This window comes from Cetorhinus maximus, chromosome 5 (assembly GCF_964194155.1).
Source record: "Cetorhinus maximus chromosome 5, sCetMax3.hap1.1, whole genome shotgun sequence".
NCBI classification, from domain to species: domain Eukaryota; kingdom Metazoa; phylum Chordata; class Chondrichthyes; order Lamniformes; family Cetorhinidae; genus Cetorhinus; species Cetorhinus maximus.
Genome location: NC_135883.1, coordinates 144,023,453 through 144,045,127, shown reverse-complemented (window position 1 = coordinate 144,045,127; position 21,675 = coordinate 144,023,453). Strand labels below are relative to the sequence as shown.

Sequence of the window (21,675 nt, the reverse complement as noted above, 5' to 3'; positions counted from 1 at the left end):
TATTGCTGACCTTCTATCCAGCTTCACCTGCTCCACCCCCGCTTAAACAGTATAAATTTCACCACATTTCTATTTCTCTTCAGCTCTGAACCAGGGTCATACGGACTTGAAACGTTAACTCTGTTTCTCTCCCCACAGATGCTGTCAGACCTGCTGAGCTTCCGGCATTTTCTGTTTTTATTATAACCATTGTCGATTGTAAAAACCCATCTGGTTCACTAATGCCCTTTAGGGAAGGAAATCTGCCATCCTGACCCGGTCTGGTCTACATGTGACTCCAGACCCAAAGCAATGTGGTTGGCTCTTAAATGCCCTCTGAAATGGCCTAGCAAACCACTCAGTTGTATCAAACTGCTACAAAGTCTCAAAAAAGGAAAGAAATTGGATGGACCACCCAGTATCGACCTAGGCACCAGAAACGACAGTCTCAGCCCTGTCGACTCTGCAAAGTCCTCCTTCTTAACATCTGGGGCTGGAGCCAAAATTGGGAGAGCTTTCTCACAATCTAGTCAAGCAACAGCCTGACATAGTCATCTTCACTGAATCATACCTTACAGATAATGTCCCAGACACCACCATCACCATCCCTGGGTATGTCCTGACCCACCGACAGGACAGACCCAGCAGGGGTGGTGGCACAGTGGTACATGGAAGGGAGTTTCCCTGGGAGTCCTCAACATCGACTCCGGACCCCATGAATTCTCATGACATCAGGTCAAACATGGGCAAGGAAACCTCCTGCTGATTACCACGCACACCCTCCCTCAGCTGATAAATCAGTGCTCCTCCATTTTGAACACAGCATGGAGGAAGCACTGAGGGTGGCAAGGGTGCAGATTGTACTTTGGGTGGGGGAGTACAATGGCCATCACCAAGAGTGGCTCGGTAGCACCACTACTGACCAAGCTGGCCGAGTCCTAAATGATACAGCTGCTAGACTGGGTCTGTGGCAGGTGGTGAGGGAACCAACAAGAGGGAAAACATACTTGACCCCATCCTCACCAATCTACCTGCCGCAGATGCATCTGTCCATGACATTATCGGTAGGAGTGATCACAGCACAGTTGTTGTGGAGACAAAGTTCTGCCTTTACATTAAGGTTACCATCCACCATGTTGTGGCACTACCACCGTGCTAAATGGAATATGTTTCGAACAGAACTAGCTGGGGATCAAGCCTGGGCATCCATGAGGTACCGTGGGTCATCAGCAGCAGCAGCGATGTACTCAAACACAATCTGTAACCTCATGGCCCAGCATATCCCCCGCTCTACCATTACCATCAAGCCTGGTTCAATGAAGAGTGCAGGAGGGCATGCCAGGAGCAGCACCAGGCATCCCTAAAAATGAGGTGTCAACCTGGTGAAGCTACACAAGACGATACAGGGTATTTTCAATGTGAAGGCAGGACTTCATCTCCACAACTAACGTGCGGTGCTTACTCCTACTGATACTGTCATGTGCAGATGAATCTACAGCAGGGCAGGTTGGTGAGGATGAGGTTAAGCATGTTTTTCCCTCTTATTGGTTCCCTCACCACCTGCTGCACACCCAGTCTAGCAACTATGTCATTTAGGACTTGGCCAGCTCAGTTTGTAATCACACTACCAAACCACTCTCTTGGTGATGGACTTTTAAGTCCCCACCCAAAGTACATTCTGCACCCTTGCTACCCTCGGTGCTTCCTCCAAGTGGTGTTCAACATGGATGAGCACTGATTCATCAGCTAAGGGATCGTGTTACGTGGTTATCAGCAGGAGGTTTCCTTGCCCATGTTTGACCTGATGCAATGAGACTTCATGGGGTCCAGAGTTGATGTTGAGGACTCCCAGGGCAACTCCCTTCCGACTGTATACCACTGTGCCACCACCTCTGCTGGGTCTGTCCTGCCGGTGGGACAGGGCATGACCGGGGATGGTAATGGTGGTGTCCGGAACATTATCTGTAAGGTATGATTCCATGAGGATGACTATGTCAGGCTGTTGCTTGACTAGTCTGTGAGACAGCTCTCCCAATTTTGGCACTAGCCCCCAGATGTTAGTAAGGAGGACTTTGCAGGGTCGACAGGGCCGAATTTGCCATTATCGTTTCCGGTGCCTGGGTCGATGACGGGTGGTCCATCCAGTTTCATTCCTTTTTTGAGATTTTGTAGCGGTTTGATACAACTGAGTGGCTTGCTAGGCCATTTCAGAGGGCATTCAAGAGTCAACCACATTGCTCTGGGTCTGGAGACACATATAGGATAGGCCAGGAAAGATTTCCTTCCCTAGTGACCCAGATTGTTTTTTTACAACAATGGTCTCTTGGTCATCATTAGATTAATTATTTTAATTAATTGAGGATGAAGCCAAGTACATTCTTCCCTCATGTTGGTCTCTTCACCACCTGCTGCAGACCCAGTCTGGGAGCTTTGTCCTTTAGGACTCAGCCAGCTCGGTCAGTAGTGGTGCTACCGAGACACTCTTAGTGATGGACATTTGAGTCCCCACCCAGAGTACCTTCTGAGCCCTGGCAACCCTCAGTGCTTCCTCCAAGTGGCGTTCAACATGGAGGAGTACTGATTCATCAGTGGAAGGGGGATTTGCCGTACGTGGTAATCAGCCGGAGGTTTATTTGCCCATGTTTGACCTGATGCCATGAAACTTCATGGGGACCAGAGTCGAAAAATAGCACGGAGAGCACAGAGACTTCATTCTAAAAAGAGCGCAGAGACTTCATGTGAGACCAGTGGCAGAGTGATGTCATGAACCACAATGTAGCACGAGTGCAGGGGAAGCAGCTGATTGACGAGTAGGATTGGTGATTATTTCTAGTCTTTTAAGTAAAAGTAAGGTCTTTAGTTTGTGTTTATGTCTCTAGTCTTTTTTCCTCTCTTTTTCTTAAAAATAGCTTGTTAAGTAAAATCGATACTGGTGTAAAAATATTAATTACAATTAAGTGTAAAGAGCAGGGATACTAGAGTAGTTAATAATAAACTAAATTAAATATGATAGCAATGGCAGGATGGGTGATGTGTTGCTGCTGCAGCATATGTGGGAGCTGGTGGACACCAAGGTGATCCAGAGTGAACACATCTGTACCAAGTGTTTGCAGCTCGAGGAACTTTGGATCCGGGTTAAAGAGCTGGAGTCTGAGCTGCAGACATTGTGCCACATCAGGGAGGGGGAAAGTTACCTGGACGCTTTGCTCCAGGTGGTGGCCACACCCCTCAGATTAGGTCATTCAAAGTTGCTCTGTGATCAGGGACAGGAGGGTGTGACTGCAGGTGAAGCAGGTTTGGGGACCCAGGGGGTAGCGTTCGAGGAGCCTCAGCCCCTGCAATTGTCCAACGGTTACGAGGTTCTTGCCAGCTGTGTGGACAAGAGCCGGGACTGCAGGGAGGATGAGCGAACTGATCACGGCATCATGGTACAGGGAGACATTCAAGTGGGAGGAGAAAATAGGAACAGAGTAGTGGTAGGAGACGGTATAATTAGGGGGATAGATACTGTACTCTGCAGCCGTGAGTGAGAGTTCCGAAAGCTGTGTTGCCTGCCTGATTCCAGGATTAAGGACATCTCCTCAGAACTGGAGAGGAATTTGGAGTGGGAGGGGAGGGATCCAGTTGTCATCATCCACCTTAGCACCAATGACATTGATAGGACTGGAAAGGAGGTTCTGCTGAAAGAATTTGAACAGCTAGGAGCTAAGTTAGAAAGCAGAACTTCCAAGGTAATAACTATCTGAGCCATGGGCAAACTGGCATAGGGTAAATAAAGTCAAGGAGTTAAATGCATGGCTCAAAGATTGGTGTGTGAGGAATGGGTTTCAGTTCATGGGCACTGGCATCAGTACTGGAGTAGAAGGGAGCAGTTCCAATGGGACGGGCTTCACTTGAACCATGCTGGGACCAGTGTCCTGACAAATCAAATAACCAGGGCTGTAGAGAGGGCTTTAGACTAAGTGCGGGGGTGGTGGGGGTGGGGGGGGGGGGCGGTGGTGTCTGTGTGGTTCTGGAGAGGGGATACATAGGCTTACAAAGCAAAATGATATGGTAGCATTGCAGGGCAGCTATTTAGGTATTGATACCCAGAGTGTGACAGGAAGGGACAGAGTGTACAAACATTTTTTAAAAAGCAGCAGCAAATAGGGTCAAAGGGGAAAAATATGGTAAAAAGGCTCTTAAATGCACATAGTATTCGGATAAAAATAAATGAATCACCGGCACAAATAGAGGTTAGTGGGTATGATCTTATAGCCATTACGGAGACATGGTTACAAGGAGATCAAAGCTGGGAACTAAATGTTCAGGGGTGTGTGACTTTTTGAAAGGACAGGCAGGAAGGAAAGAGTGGTGGGGTAGCTTTGTTAGTACGAGAGGGAATAAGTACGATAGCAAGAAATGATCTTGGATTGGAAGATGTAGAATCCATATGGATGGAGGTAAGAAATAACAAGGGATGACGATACTGGTAAGAGTAGTCTATAGGCCCCCTAGCTGTGGCTATGCAGTAGGTTAAAGAATAAATCAGGTGAGAATGAGGGCATATAAAAAAAGGCAGTTCATTAATCAGGGGTGACTTTAATCTTCAACCAGATTAGAAAAATCAAATTGGCAGAGATAGCCACTAACAAGAATTCATAGAGTGTATTCGGGACAGTTTTCTAGAACAGTATGTTGTGGATCCAACCAGGGATCAGGCTATTTTGGATCTGGTAATGTGCAATGTGGCAGCTTTAATAAATGATCTCAGGGTAAAAGATCCTCTAGTAAAAAGTGACCATAACATGGTAAAAACTTAGCATTCAGTTTGAGAGAGAGAAACTTGGTCAGAAACAACTGTGCTAAACTTAAGTAAGGGTAATTACAAAGGAATGAGGGCAGAGTTGGCTGGAGTGGACTGGGAAAGCAGTTAAGCAGAAAAGACAGTTGATGAACAATGGCAGACGTTTAAGAAAATAGTTCATAACTCACAACAAAGATATATCCCAGTGAGGAAGAAAATTCTAGGAAGGGGATAAAACAACCATGGTTAACCAAGGAAGTTAAGGATAGTGTCAAATTTAAAGAAAAAAACATACAACATGGCAAAGAGTAGTGGTAAGTCAGAGGACAGAGCAAGTTTTTAAAAAACCAACAAAAGATGAGCAAAAAAATAATAAAGAGGGAGAAAATAAACTTTGATGGTTAACTAGCAAGTAATATAAAGTAAGAGCTTCTTTAAGAGAGAGGCCAAAGTGAACATAGGCCCCTTAGAGAATGAGGCTGGGGAAATAATAATGGGGAACCAGGAAATGGCAGAGGAAATAAATACAATAACTATCACTAGAGAAAAAGTACTAGGAAAACTAATGGGGCTAAAGGCTGGTAAGTCCCCTGGACCTAATGGGTTGCATCCTAGGGTATTATAGGAAGTAGCTACACAGATAGTGGATGCACTGGTAGTAATCTTCCAAGAATCCTTAGATTCTGGAAAAGTCTCAGAGAGTTTGAAAACTGCCAATGTAACGCCCTTATTCAAAAAGGGAGGGAGATAAAAAACAGATAACTATAGGCCAGTTAGTTTAACATCAGTCATTAGGAAAATGTTAGAGTCTATAAAGGATGTAATGGCAGAACATTTAGAATAATCAAGCAGAGTCAGCATGGCTTCATGAAGGGGAAATCATGCCTGACAAATTTATTAGAATTCTTTGAGGCGGTAACAAGCAGGATAGATAAAGGGGAACCAGTAGATGTAATATATTTGGATTTCTAAAAGGCATTTGATAAGGTACCACACATAAGGCTACTTAATAAGGTAAGAACCCATAGTGTTGGGGATAGTATATTAGCATGGATAGAGGATTAGCTAACTAATAGAAGACAGAGTTTGGGTAAGTGAGGCATTTTCAGGATGGCAACTTGTAACTAGTGGAGTGCCACAGGGATGAGTGCTGGGACCTCAATTATTTACAATATATATTCATGACTTGGATGAGGGAAGTGAGTGTACTATCGCCATTTTGTGGATGACACAAAAATAGGTAGGAAGCCAACTGTTGAGGATGACACAAAGAGTTTATAGACAGGTTAAGTTAGTGGGCAAAAACTTGGCAGATGAAATATAATGTGGGAAAATGTGAGGTTATGTACTTTGGCAGGAAGAATAGAGGAGCTGAATATTATTTAAATGGAGAAAGACTGAAGAAAGCTGCAGCACAGAGGGATTTGGGTGTCCTCGTGCATGAATCACAAAATGCTAGCATACAAGTTCAGTAGGTAATAGAGAAGGCAAATGGAATGTTGGCCTTTATTTCAAAGGGAATGGGGTATAAAAATAGGGAAGTCTTGCTAAAACTATACAAGGCACTAGTTAAATCACACCTAGAATACTGAACAGTTTTGGTCCCCTTATCTAAGGAAAGATATACTGGCATTGGAGGCAGTCCAGACAACGTTCATTAGGTTGATCCCGGGTGTGGAGGGATTTTCTTATGAGGAGAGGTTGAGTCGGTTGGGCCTGTACTCATTGGAGTTTAGAAGAATGAGAGGCGACCTTATTGAAACATAAAAGATTCTTAGGGGGCTTGACAGGGTAGATGCAGGGAGGTTGTTTCCCCTTGTGGGAGAGTCTAGGACCAGAGGGCATAATCTCAGATTAAGGGGTCACATATTTAAGACAGAAGTGAGGAGGAATTTTTTTCTGAGGGTAGCGAATCTGTGTAATTCTTTACCACAGAGGGCTGTGGAGGCTGGGTTGCTAAACATATTCAAGGCTGACATATTTTTAATCAGTAAGGGAATCAAAAGTTATGGGGAAAAGGCAGGAAAGTGGAGTTGAGGATTATCAGATCAGCCATGATCTCATTGAATGGCTGAGCAGACTTGATGGGCCGAATGGCTTCCTTCTGCCCCTACATCTTATGATCTTTAACATGTTTTATTGAATTCAAATTCCACCATCTGCTATGGCAGGATTTGAATGGGGGTCCCCAGAACATTACCCTGGGTCTCTGGATTACTAGCCCAGTGACAATACCACTGCGCCATCGCCTCCCCTCAAGTTATATTCATGGTTTATTATGAATTACCCCTTTAAATGTTTGCCATTGCTTATCTACAGCCATATCTTTTAATCTTGTTTCCTGTTTTCCCTTAGCAAAATCACTTCTTGTACCCTACATAGTTTGCTTAATACTTAATGTAATTAAATCACACTCAATGTAGCATCAAATCATATTATGATCACTCAGAGATTCCACTACAATAAGATGATTAATTAACCACGTGTGTGTTGCAGATCATAAAGACTAAGTTGATGTGGAAAATGCACTTTAGCTCATGTTCTGGTCTGGAGCTTTGTATAGTGATGATCAAGGCTCTAACTTTCTTAACATCTTCCACTGATGTGTGTTGGAAGCATTTGAAGGTTGGTAATCACGCTACAAAATGCCTACCTTAGTCAAGTCCTGGGGTGGGACTTGAACCTAGAACTTCTGTCCCAAAGACAGGAACACTACCACTGCACCACAAGACCTCCACTGCACAATGCTGGATCTAAAATCAACTTTGTGACAATGGTGTAAAATGGGTTTAAAATAAACCTATCAAAGTGGCAGCTATTATATACCTCTCTGATTTTCCTTTCCAATTCAACAGAAAGGGAAACCAGGCAAAGCGTTCAATGGGCAGCTAACTCAGTTATCACTCATTTTACACCATCATCCCAGGGTTAAAATTATCCCCTAAGATAAAAACAAAATTCTGTGGATGCTGGAAATTTGAAATAAAAACAGAAAATGCTGGAAAAACTTGAGTTTCGAGTCTATATGGCCACTTCTTCAGGTTGAAGTTCCTCTCTCCACTGATGCTGAGTTTATCCAGCATTTTTAGTTTGTTTTTATTTAAAATTATCCCCGTCATCTTTGTTTCAATTGCAAAATTCACCAGAAAATGCATCAAATAATAACGTTTGTGATGGGGAAGAGCGTGGGAACATCTTCACACTCGCCTTCAGCAATTTCTGGAAAAAAAATGTTTCAAACGAGGGTAGTGTGTCCGTACTTTTCAAATTCTGCTGATTGAATCAAAACCAGAAAACGCTGGAAAAACTCAGCAGGTCTAGCAGCATCTGTGGGAGAAAAAAAAGAGTTAACCTTACGAGTCCGTATGACTCTTCTTCAGAGATTGAATAGTAGGTATCCCTGCAATTTAAGCTCTGATAAACTGGTATCCCATTGCACTTTCAGTCTAACTTTTGTCTGACAGGGCTTTCAATTCAAGAGTTTACTTTTCAGGCGATATCAGTCTCCTCCTTTCGGTGTCTGTCAGGCTGGTAACAGGATCTGATGAGTTACCTCAACCGCAGTGTGACTGGAAGGATAGGCTGGGCCAGCAGGAGGAAGGCGCAAGGAGCTGTCACAACTCAAGAGCCACAGTTGGATAAAAGCTGGCGAGAGAGAGAGAGAGAGAGAAGCCAAGGAAGAGGCGAGGGAAAGTAGCTAAAGAACTAATTACCCTCCTCCTCCCCCCGAAAAAGCAACAACTCAAGAACAGGTAAGAGAGCAGAATGGGATTACCGTGATAAAAAGTTGGTTTCGTTGTTTCAAGGGCATTGAAATTGAATTTAAGTGTTTTTTTTAAAAAAGGCTGCCGAGGAGTGAGGCTTGAGCTCACCATCTGTACTGTAGTAATGAATATATAGTATATTTTGTACGGGGAGGGAGGGGAGGAGAGGAGGCTGCTTGGGGGTTGCTTCCTCTTTGACACCATCCGGCTCCTGGGAACGGGATATCGGCGTGAAACTCAAATCTGGAAATGAGAAATGCAGATTCCGCACAGGTATGTAGCGGGTTTTAACCCGTCTGGAAACCAGCCTCCACTAGGGAGCCGCCCTGGTCTTCCAATTTGACACATGGTGTGTGTTTTTTTTTAAAAGAGCAAAATGTTTAATTTGTTAATACTTTTATTTACAAGAACATCTCACTGGAAATATTGACAGCAAATACTCATGGTGTGTTTGGTCGCACTTGCTTGTGATCCTTTGTGAACTATGGCCAATTAATGAATGAATTAATTACTGCTTGAATATGCGCCCTCCGGTTCTCCAGTCCCAATTCCATTCTATTCTTCCTAGGTTCTCTCCTGTGAAATGTGGCTGGATCCCCTTCGAAAGCTATCCCCGGGAGTTGGGCTAGTGGTTCTGTCCCATTTAGGGGCAGAATGTTCCCAGGACGGCGATTTTTACAGGGCTAAGATAAACTGGCATTGAGCGCGATGGGACGGCATGTTCCTTCCTTATCCTCGTGGTTCAGTGAGAGCCACAGTGGGTGTGCTGAGCCTTGTTTGGTAACCCCCGCTTCAAAGTGGACCCAGGGTTTGGACATCATAGTTTAACCAAAAAAAAAAGCACTTTGAACTCAGGCACTGTCCGCTTTTAAAAAAAATTAATCTCAGTCCTATTCTGTTCTGAATATGAAATTTTCAACATGACCTCGAGTTTTTTTTTAAAAAAAGGACTATTTAAATTTGGATTCAGTTTAATTCAGTTGCTTGCGCCTATTCACACAGTTCCAAATTAACCCGTGTAGATTCGAAAGAGACTCGAATATCAGGCAAAGAGCCAGACACTGGAATGGCAAATAATATCAACATTTATTTTAAAAGGCTAAAAGGAAAAAATATATATATACTTAGATATTTTTATTGAGTAAATAAAACTTATTGAAAATACACGAGAGACTCTACAACTTCAACTGGATGATCAGCCCAGGTAGAAGTGTAAAGAACCACAGGTCCCCACACCCATAGAGATCCTCCAAATTCCTGCCCCTGAGAACATGCAGCACATCCCAAAACGTCAAGTCTCGTTTTCAAGCCTGCGGCGTACACTTCCTGCTTCCCTTGGCCTCAAAACCATACTTTTAACCCCTGCTCTGACATTACCTCACCTTGACTCAGGCCTGTTGTTACCAGCCAGTTGGTCAATGTTGTTGCTGGGTTAATTTGATCATTCGTGCACATTGCCTTAAACATGAAGACAATGGGGACATTTCAAGATGTTCCTCGTATCTGAAATTATGCAAACTTCTATTCAGTACGGATGTTGCTTTTGGACAGTTCATGGTTATAAAGTGTCTTTGGACAGCTGCCTCTACTCTTTGCTCTCATATATACTTCTAATCTAGGGTAAGATTGTTAGAAACGACCCAGCCTTAATTATTACTTAATTCATCTCCAATTACCATGTAATTGAGGTTCACTAATTAATCCAATCATCTGTTGTTGGCTGGTTACTAATTTACAATAGCTTGATTGTGTAGCTGCGTGCCTAAAAAATGGTGTCTAAGAAGCCCATCGAAACTCAGGTTCCGTTGTGGGTTCACGTCCCACTCCCGGAAACCAAGAACTGTGATTGTACTTGAAAGAGTTGCAATCTGTGACTGTTGATAACTCGAAAGAGTTTCAATCCTGTTTATGGAATTCTTTCTACAGCTTTCAGCGTTCACAACCACCTGAACTGTTGTAAAATGCATTGAAGGTTATGTCGAGACACACATTGAGCAAACTTTGCCGTTTTCAATTTGCAACTAAAATGTTTAGCTGAAAATGAAGCGGCTGTTTTATTCCTCCTCCTCCCCACTTGCAGTAGAGGCTGGAGTTGTTTCTCATTGCTGCAGGAGCAGAATTTTAAATCATCCTTTTCAATTTTCAATTTTAGGCACACATTTAGTGAACAACATAGGAAGTGAATTAGAAAAAAACTGGCTCAACATTCTCAACACTGAATTGGCAGCAATAATTTGTACTTATGTAGTGCCGTTGAAGTAGAAAAATGCATAAACGCATTATCAGCCATACATTGACAGACATAAGACATGTTGGGGAACACGTTATTAGGCCAGCTAAACCAGGGATAGCTGTATACAAAACTCTCACGTCCTTAAGGATAGACAAAAGAGGAAATAAGCCTGCAATTGGACTTTGGTTCCTTTGAATTGAGCTACAAACATAATTCAGAAGGGGTATATACGCGCGCACGCAATGCAGTCAGCAAGGTATTTTGCAACAAAACTTCAGTCACCGAAAACACCACAAAAAAGTGAAAACAGCTTTACTCTATCACTTGAGATATGACAGATGTTTGTGAGGGCCAGTACCCTCGGTAAAAAAAAGTGTATTTTTAGACAATGCGTTAATACAAAATGACATCTTCACTTTGTTAGTTTGCTGCAGCGAATATAACATGAAAATAATTTATAAATGGTCAAGTTAGACTAAAAAATCTAATGCCCAGGCCTACATCTCCCACTGATAGATACTGATTTGTAAATGATAGCAGTTCTTAATAAGTTCAGTTCTTGAGTGGCCTTTGTCACTCGATCCTCCTGGTGCATACGGTTTGAGATTGCTAGGTTATAGTGACTGACACTAGTTGCTCTGTTACCTTTTTAATGTAAGTCTATTTAAACAGCTCATGAGTGCCCCTCACAGGGACAGACAGCTGGAGCTGAGATTTTAACTATGGCACAATCCAATCCCATTATACACACGCTGGCTATCCTGGGCGAGCATGGCGAGTTCAGTTTATATCTAGCAAGTAAAATAATTGTTGGAAACATTTCACCTCAATATATTATTTAGTCCAATTTTGTCCCTGCTAAAATGATCCCATCCTTTTTAAGAGCCCTTAATCACATCGCTGCAGGAATGTGACATTCTAAGTGCTTGCCGATGAAACATTAAACCGAGGTGCCATCTGCCCTGTCTAGCGGGTGTAAAAGATCCTGTGCATCCTATTCTAATAAAAATGGGCAAGTTGACCTGTTCATCCTGGTCAATACTGATCACTCAGCCGTCGCCATCAAAAACAGGTCACTGATCATTTATCCCTTTGCTGTATGTGGGACCTGACTAGATGCAAGTTGGTTATGGTGTTTACCAACTTAATAGTAAGCTTAAAAGTGAAGCACTTTGGGACATCCTAGGACTGTGAACAGCACTCAATAAACGCTAGTTCTTCTTTCACTAACTTAACGGCATTGGTGTTTTCTAGGATAGACTTTATAAAGAATGGAGTTAGTCTAGTTTGCAGAGGACACTGAATTAGGAGGAACTGAGTGGTGTGGTTGGGAGATGGATGCTGTAAAGAGACATAGAAGGATTCAGTGGGTGCTCAAATGGATTCCAGTGTGGATAGTTCAGCTTTGGACCTAAGAAAGATCAATTAGAGTATTTTCTAAATGGTGAGAAAGTAAGGACTGTAGAGGAGTGGAGAGATTTGATGTTCTAATTTAAACATAAATAATTTAAAGTTAACAGGAATGAAAAGCAATCTCGAGAAGGCTAATGGATGTTGGTCTTTGTCTCAAGGGGGCTGGGATACAAAGGAGGGGGTGTAATGCTTGTTAGACAGAGCCTTGGTCAATGTGCCAGATGTGGAGAAATTATTTCCTCTGATGGGGGATTCAAGTACAAGAGAACATAATCTTAAAATTAGAACTAGACCATTCACAAGTGAAGTCAGGAAGCACTTTTTCTACAAAGGGTTGTAGAAATCTGGAAACCACTTTCCCCAAAAAACAGTGGATGCTGGGTCAACTGGAGCTTTTAGCACTGCGATTTAATATGTTTTTGTTAGGCAAAGGTATTGAGCGATATGAGGCAAAGGTGGTTAAATAGAGTTGAGGTGTGATCAGCCACTTAGTGATGGAGCAGGGTCCAGGAGCTGAATGGCCCTACTGTTCCTAGTCCGAGTTGGTAGCACTCTCATCCTTGGGTCAGAAGGTTGTAGGTTCAAAGTACATACTAAAGTTTCAGCTCATAATGCAGACAGAAACGACAGTCTAGTACTAATGGTAAATTGTACTGTCCATGTTATCTTTAAACCTGTCTGTCTATTCTGATGGTTCGGGTAGATGTTAAAGATCCTGTGGCACTATTCAAAGTAGAGACTTGTCCTGGCCACCATTCCTCTGTCAATCAATACTGACAAACAAAAACACCATGCAATTATCATTCACCTCATCGTGGTACAGAACGGACTGTTGGATTTGGCTCTGTGACAACAGCCGCAGGCATAATCAAAGATACACTTTGATGGTAGGGACATTCTAAGGTTCTCACAAGCCGATTTTCACTCCTGGTAGATGGTGGCACAGTGTTAATGTCACTGGACCAGTAATTCAGCAACCCAGGTTAATGGTCTGGGGTCGTGGGTTCAAATCCCACCATGGTAGCTGGTGGAATTTAAATTCAATTAATAAAAATCTGGAATATAAAGCTAGTCTCAATAATGGTGATCATGAAACTATCATCGATTGTAATAATAACCCACCTGGTTAATTAATGTTCTTTAGGGAAGGAAATCTGCCATCCTTGCCTGACCTGGCTTACTTGTGACTCCAGACCCACAGTAATGTGGTTGACTCTCAACTGCCCTCTGAAATGGCCTAGCAAACCACTCAGTTCAAGGGCAATTAGGGATGGGCAGCAAATGCTGGCCCCATCAGCAACGCCCACATGAAAGAATAAAAAAAGGAACAAAACTCCCCAATTAAGCTTCTTCATAAGATAATAAACAATAGGAGCAGGAGTAAACCCCTCAAGCCTGCTCCATCATTCATTAGGATCATGGATAATCTTTGCCCATGACTCCATTTCCCTGCCCAACCCCTATATCCGTTAATTTCCTGAGATACCAAGAATCTGTTGATCTCAGTCTTGGATATGTCCAACGACTGAGCATCCACAGCTCCCTGGAGGTAAAGATTTCCAAAGATTCACAACGTTTGAATGAGGAGGAATCAACTCAGTCTTATATGGCTGGCCCCTTATCCTAATACTATGACCCCTAGTTCTGAACACTGCAGCCAGGGGTTTCAGCTTCTCGGTATCTACCCTGGGAAGACCCCACGGAGTCTCACATGTTTCAATCAGATCATCTCTCGTTCTTCTAAACTCATTAATATTGTCTATACACATTGATGGGCCTGCACTGACCACTGCAGCACCCCACTAGTGGCAGCCTACAAACCTGATGATGGCCTTTTAATTCCTACTCTGTTCTTTAACTAATCTTCTATCCACGCTAATATGTTACCAACCCTGTGAACCCTTATTTGTGTAAAAACCTTTCGTCTGGCATCTTATCAAATGCCTTTTGAAAATCCAAATATGCTATATTCACTGGGTCCCCTATAGATATATATAACCCCCCGGCGAGTTATGCCCTCAAAAAAATCGCTAATAGATTTGTTAAACATTACTGCCCTTTCATAAAACCATGTAGACTCTGCTTTCTTGCTTTTTTTTCTGGATCTTTCCTTTAACCTGGACCCCACCAAAAAAAAACCCCACACCCCTTCGCCCCTGTCTGGCCAATCCCACTACACTAACTAAGGATATTGATGGTACAAAGGAGAAGTCTCACTCAGCCCCTTCACTCTGTTGCTCTCTTCCACCTACTTCTCCAATTTCACTTGTTTTTCTCTCCCGCTTCACAGTTTTGTTCTCTCTCCCCTTTTCATCTATTTCTCAGACACTCTCTTCTGTCTTTCCTTCCTCCGCCTTCTCTTCACTGCTGCCTGTTTCTCGCGCTCTTTGGAGAGGCAGGGTATGAAACAGTTTGGATGGATTCTGGAATCTTCCAAGTTTCTTTCAGTGTGATAATCCCTGGCATCCGCTTGTTACCTCTCACAACAGCAGATCCAAGGTCACTGCGGAGACGACATTATGAATCTGCATCCAATCATTCGTTGCCACTTTGAACTCAAAACAATACACTAACAGGTGATCCCATTTCATGCCCCACAACAAGTGGTTTTCTTTGTAACTGTTAAGAATCCTTGTTTATTACTGTAATATTTTAAGCTCCTTTTCCTTACAAGGTTTTAAAGAGCTGATCAAACTCTTTTTATAAATGGGTCATGCTCAGTAGTCTTTGGTGAACCAGCAAGTGCATGGCAGATTGTATGGCCTATTTTTTAAACTTATGGATGAAATGCATAAATTGGTTCCCCACAAGGTGAATGGACAAAGCAACAGGTCAGATTTTTAAGAGCAATTTGCACAAGATTAATTAGCGCAATGTCAATAGGGGAGTTGAGTGGGTGGGGTTGGATCAACCGGAGAGTTAAGTCTCAGGATTGGACAGGGCTGACAGTAGTTGAAGTATATTTGATTGAAGATTGAAGTGTTTATTTGATTGAAGTATACAAGACCCTGAACGGCCTTGACAAGGTAGACGCCGAAAGGATGTTCCCTCTTGTGGGTGAGTACAGAACTAGGGGGGCACTGTTTTAAAATTAGGGGTCGCCCTTTTAGGACAGAGATGAGGAGAATTTTTCTCTCTCAGAGGGTTGTGCGACTTTGGAATTCTCTGCCCCAGAAGGTGGTGGGAGCAGGGTTATTGAATATTTTCAAGGCAGAGGTAGATGGATTTTTGTTAGGCGAGAGAATCAAAGGTTATCGGGGTTAGATGGGAATGTGGAAATCGAAACACAATAAGATCAGCCATGATCTTATTGAATGGCGGAGCAGGCTCGAAGGGCCGAATGGTCTACTCCTGTTCCTATTTCTTATGTTCTAGTGTTTGGCTCTCGTGAGGGAATTAGATCTTGCAAGGTGGTATCAGCTGCTGGGAGCTGTAATATTTAGCCAGCTATGCAGGAGAACTTGGTCAACAACCAGATTTGCATTTTTTGAAGTGACTTCTATACACCCCACAGCTGTTGTAGTTCCTCAGCGAGTACATAGCCAACATAACAGTAGGTGTACCCTGGCATTAACTGTCAGTTGTGCATATGAACAAGGAGCAGGAGTAGACCATTCAACCCCTCGAGCCTGCTCCGCCATTTAATAAGATCATGACTGATCTGATAGTAACCTCAAATCTGCATCCCTCCTATCCCAAGATAAAAGCAAAAAACTGTGGATGCTGGAAATCCAAAATAAAAATACCTGGAAAAACCCAGCAGGTCTGACAGCATCAGCGGAGAGGAACACAGTTAACGTTTCGAGTCCGTATGACTCTTCAACAGAACTAAGTAAAAACAGAAAAGAGGTGAAATATAAGCTGGTCTAAGGGGGGGGTTGGGACAAGTAGAGCTGGATGGAGGGCCAGTGATAGGTGGAGATCGCCAAAGATGTCATAGACAAAAGGAGAAAGAGTTGTTGAAGGTGGTGATGGTGGAGGGAGTGAGTGTTTGTGGATGTGGTGCCAATCAAGTGGGCTGCTTTGTCCTGGATGGTGTCAAGCTCCTTGAGTGTTGTGGGAGCTGCGCTCATTCAGGCAAGTGGGGAGTATTCCGTCACACTCCTGATTTGTGCCTTGTAGATAGTGGACAGGCTTTGGGGAGTCAGGAGGTGGGTTATTTGTCACAGGATTCCTAGCCTCTGACCTGCCTTTGTAGCCACAGTATTTATATGGCTAGTCCAGTTCAGTCTCTGGTCAATGGTAACCCCCCAGGATGTTGATATTAGGGGATTCGGTGATAGTAATGCCATAGAACATCATGGGGCGATGGTTGGATTCTCTCTTGTTGGAGATGGTCATTGCCTGACACTTGAGTGGTGCAAATGTTACTTGCCACTTGTCAGCCCAAGCCTGAATATTGTCCTGGTCTTGCTGCATATGGACATCGGCTGCCTCAGTATCTGAGGAGTTGCAAATGGTGCTGAACATTGTGCAATCATCAACGAACATCCCCACTTCTGACTTTATGATGGAAGAAAGGTCATTGATGAAGCAACTGAAGATGGTTAGGCCGAGGACACTATGCTGTGGAGCTCCTGCATTGATGTCCTAGAGCTGAGATGATTGACCACTGACAACCACAACCATCTTCCTTTGTGCTAGGTGACTCCAACCAGTGAAGAGTTTTCCCTCTGATTCCCATTGACTCCAGTTTTGCTGGGGCTCCTTGATGCCACACTCGGTCAAATGCTGCCTTGATGTCAAGGGCAGACACTCTCACCTCACCTCGGGAGTTCAGCTCTTTTGTCCATGTTTGAACCAAGGCTGCAATGAGGTCAGGAGCTGAGTGGCCCTGGCGAAACCCAAACTGAGCATCAGTGAGCAGGTTATTGCGAAGCAAGTGCCGTTTGATAGCATTGTTGATGACTCCTTCCATTACGTTACTGATGATGGAGAATAGACTGATGGGGCAGTATTGCCGAGTTAGATTTGCCCTGCTTTTTGTGTACAGAACATACCTGGGCAATTTTCCACATAGCCGGGTAGATGCCAGTGTTGTAGGTGTACTGGAACAGCTTGGCTAGGGCCGCGGCAAGTTCTGGAGCACAAATCTTCAGTAAAATTGCCGGAATATTGTCAGGGCCCATAGCCTTTGCACTATCCAGTGCCTTCAGCTGTTCCTTGATATCACATGGAGTGAATCGAATTGGCTGAAGACTGGCATCTATGATGCTGGAGTCCTCCAGAGGAGGCCAAGATGGATCGTCCACTTGGCACTTCTGGCTGAAGATTGTAGCAAATGATTCAGCCCTATCTTTTGCACTGGTGTCCTGGGCTCCCCATCATTGAGCTAATTGCCCACCACCATTCAGAACTGGACGTGACAGGACTGCAGAACTTAGGCCTGATCCGTTGGTTGTGGGATCGCTCAGCTCTTGCTGCTTATGCTGTTTGGCATGCAAGTAGTCCTATGTTATAGCTTCATCAGGTTGACACCTTTTTTTAAATATGCCTGGTGCTGCTCCAGGGTTGAACCAGGGTTGATCCCCTGGCATAATGGTAGGGTGGGGGATATGCTGGGCCATAAGGTTACACATTCAATTCTGTACAAGTACAATTCTGTTGCTGCTGATGGCCCACAGTGCCTCATGGATGACCAGTCTTGATTCCAGGCTAGATCTATTTGAAATCTATCCCATTTAGCATGGTGGTAGTGCCACACAACACGATGGATGGTATCCTTAATGTGAACCATAGAAAAGTTACAGCACAGAAGGAGGCCATTCGGCCCATCTTGTCCATGCCAGCCCGAGGACACCCAGGTGCCCTTTCTAATCCCACCTTCCTGCACCCGACCCATAGCCCTGCAGCTTATAGGCGCAGATCCAGGTACTTTTTAAAAAGAGTTTAAAGTTTCTGCCTCTACCACCAACTTGGGCAGCGAATTCCAGACACCCACTGCCCTCTGTGTAAAAAAAGTTCTTCCTCATGTCCCCCCTACACCTTCTGCCACTTATCTTGATTCTATGTCCCCTGGTTCTAGAATTCTCCATCAAGGGAAACAATTTTATTCTGTCCACTCTATCTATTCCCCTCATAATTTTGTACACCTCAATCAAGTCACCTCTCAGCCTTCTTTGTTCTAAGGAAAATAACCCCAACCTATCCAATCTCTCCTCGTAGCTACACTTTTCTAACCCTGGCAACATTCTTGTAAACCTCCTCTGCACTCTCTCCAGAGCTATTACGTCCTTCCTGTAATGTGGTGACCAGAACTGCACACAATACTCCAGTTGTGGCCTCACCAGTGTTTTATACAATTCCAACATTATATCCTTACTTTTATATTCTATACCTCTGCCAATGAAGGAGAGCATTCCATATGCCATGACAGGATTTCAACTCCGCAATGACTGTGCTGTGGTCACTCCTGCCAATATTGTCATGGTGCATCTGCGGCAGGCAGGTTGGTGAGGATGAGGTCAAGTATGCTTTTCCCTCTTGTTGGTTCCCTCACCACTTGCCACAGACCCAGTCTAGCAGCTATGTCCTTTAGGACTCAGCCAGCTTGATCACTAGTGGTGCTACTGAGCCACTGTTGGTGATGGACGTTGAAGTCCCCAACCCAGAGTACATTCTGCGCCCTTGCCACCCTCAATGCTTCCTCCAAGTGGTGTTCAACATGGAGAAGCACTGATTCATCAGCTGGGGGAGGGCACTACATGGTAATAAGCAGGAGGTTTCCTTGCCCATGTTTGACCTGATGCCATGAGACTTCATGGGGTCAGAAGTCGATATTGAGGACTCCCAGGGCAACTCCCTCCTGACTGTAAACCACTGTGTCTCCACCTCTGCTCTATGTCCTGTCCCACCAGCAGGACAAACCCAGGGATGGTGATGGTGGTGTCTGGGACATTATCTGTAAAGTATGATTCCGTGAGGATGACTATGTCAGGCTGTTGCTTGACTAGTCTGTGAGGCACCTCTCCCAATCTTGACACTAGCCCCCAGATGGGGAGGCGATGGTGTAGTGGTATTGCTGCTGGACTAATAACCCAGAAACCCAGGGTAATGTTCTGGGCACCTGGGTTCATATCCCACCACGGCAGATGATGAAATTTGAATCCAATAAAAATCTGGAATTAAAACTCTGATGATAACCATGAAACCATTGTTGTAAAAACCCGTCTTGTTCCCGAATGTCCTTTAGGGAAGGAAATCTGCTGGCCTACATGTGACTCCAGACCCACAGCAATGTGGTTGACTCTTAGATGCCTCTTAACAGAGGCAATTAAGGATGGGAAATAAATGCTGGCCTAGCCAGCGACGCCCACATCCCAGGAATGTATAATGTAAAAAAAATGTTAGTAAGGAGGACTTTGCAGGGTCAACAGGGCTGAGATTGCCGTTGTTGTTTCCAGTGCCTAGGTCGATTCTGGGTGGTCCACCCAGTTTCATTCCTTTTTCTGCAACTTTGTAGCAACTGAGTGGTTTGTGAGGCCATTTCAGGGGGCATTTACGAGTCAACCACATTGTTGTACATCCAGAGTCACATGGAGGACAGACCAGTTAAGGAGAGTAGATTTCCTTCCTTTAATGGACATTAGTGAACCAGATGGTTTTAAAATAATTGACAATGGTTTCATGGTCCTCATTAGACTTTTAACTCTAGATTTTTATTGAATTCAGATTGCACCAGAGCATTACCCTGGGCCTCTGGATTGCACGTCCAGCGACAACACCGCTACACCATCACCACCCCGATTGACTTTGATTAGGACTCTGGCACTCAACACTATTAAGATTGGTACAATTTTTTAACAAAAATTAACATCGTCCTGAGCTGTGATTTGAAAGTTAAGCGGTTGAAGTCTGTATGGGAAGCAGTGCACACTGCCGAGAACAGCAGAGCACTCTACAGCTTGCACTGCTCATCCAGACTGGGCACAACCACTTAGGCAGGCATGTGTACTATCTATCAGTGTGATTTGCTTTTTACTTTGGGGTGGGCTGGGTACTGCTGTAGCAGTATATGCAGAGAGGATCTTTCAGGAATCATGACCTACGTTTACATAGCTGCAGGAATATGCCACCCAGCATATTCAGTTAGATCATGGCTGAACTGTATCTTAACCCCATCTACCAGCTATTACTTCCAGTCCCTTAGTACTTTTACTTAACAAAAATCGATCAATCTCAAGTCTTGAAAACTTCAATTTACCCCAAATCCACAGTATTTTTGAGGGGAGAGTTCCAAACTTCCGCTAGCCTTTTTGTGATTTAGTGCTCCCTGACTTTACTCCTGAATGACCTTGCACTAATAAGATTACATTTAGACATCTGGGATGCCAGCTGGTGAGTTTCATTTTGGGGTAGCGATCCAAATGCTTGCTGCAATCATGTGTCCTTTTGTAATCCAGTTCAACAGCAGTATTGTGAAGTTGGCCGAATGGAATTTAATTTTGAATTCTGAGCTGAATTACAGGAATGCAACTTGAATAAAGTTATTTCCATCAACTTAATTTGACAGTCTTTTTAAAATAGTAAGTAATTTTGATATATAAATGAAGCTGTGATGTATTTAATCATTATCTCGAATATATATTGAGTGCTTTCTAAAATAAATTCACACCAAGCAGTTACATTTTGTTTACAGTATGAACTTTTATTGATTCAATTTATTCCATATGGTTGACATTTTCCAATTTATAGTAAATTAACTTGATAAATCTTTTCACATTATGCATATCAACATCTAGAACAGCAGCAGCAAATTCTGATTTCACAATGAGTAGGCCTGGTTGTTAATAATAGAGGTGATTATTTGGCAGGGTTTGACGTTTTTAGCCAGATCTTTAGGAGCATAAGCATTAAGTTGTGATAAATTGAATTACTGTAGTAGAGCTGCCCTGTAAAACAAAATATAAAAGTAATTTTGCTGAAGGTCTGGTTAGTGTTTGTCACGCTGATAATCAAATTGACTCTTATTCAATCACATTGTGTCCATGTTGCGTTAGGCTACTTCCCCTTAATGTTTCATTCCTATGCTATTAGTTGAAAAGCATTTAAAAACTATCCAATATGAATATGTGTGTCTGTTACAAAGATGTATATAAGGCTGGATAGGGGCTATGTTATCCAAAGAATTGCTCAAACATTTGGTTGATGTTCTGCCTAGATTTCACAGCTGTTATGGCACGGCTGATGGTAAATGCCAAGCTGCCCAAACCCCGGATGGAAACTTGAAACAGCTGCTAAAATGGTTTTCGCAATTTGTATGGTATGAGGAGAGGTTCTGAAATCAGAAAATGATGTCCATGACTACTTGTGATGATTTTATAGTAAAGTAAGTATTTATTAAAAGAATAGAGGGAAAATCACAATTAAACTTAAACACAAGAATGGCTTTACACAGTAAACAGTACTTTAAAACAGTTCCATAAGATCTTAACTACCTCAAAGCTAACCTCCCCCATTTCTGTTCAGCAACTATCCTTATAGATTCTAAAACCTATAGA

The 21,675-nt window shown here is 43.4% G+C and overlaps 1 protein-coding gene across 3 annotated transcripts in view; it reads left to right on the top strand.

The window, feature by feature from the left end:
* Window positions 1-8,383: 8,383 nt before the first annotated feature.
* The window catches only part of LOC144680972 (putative G-protein coupled receptor 139), a 69,460-nt gene continuing 56,168 nt past the window's right edge, over window positions 8,384-21,675 (top strand). For all 3 annotated transcript variants that reach the window (XM_078542594.1, XM_078542595.1, XM_078542596.1), the window contains exon 1: window positions 8,384-8,517. The gene's annotated coding sequence lies outside the window, so the exon portion shown is untranslated. The remainder of the gene's footprint in view (window positions 8,518-21,675) is intronic.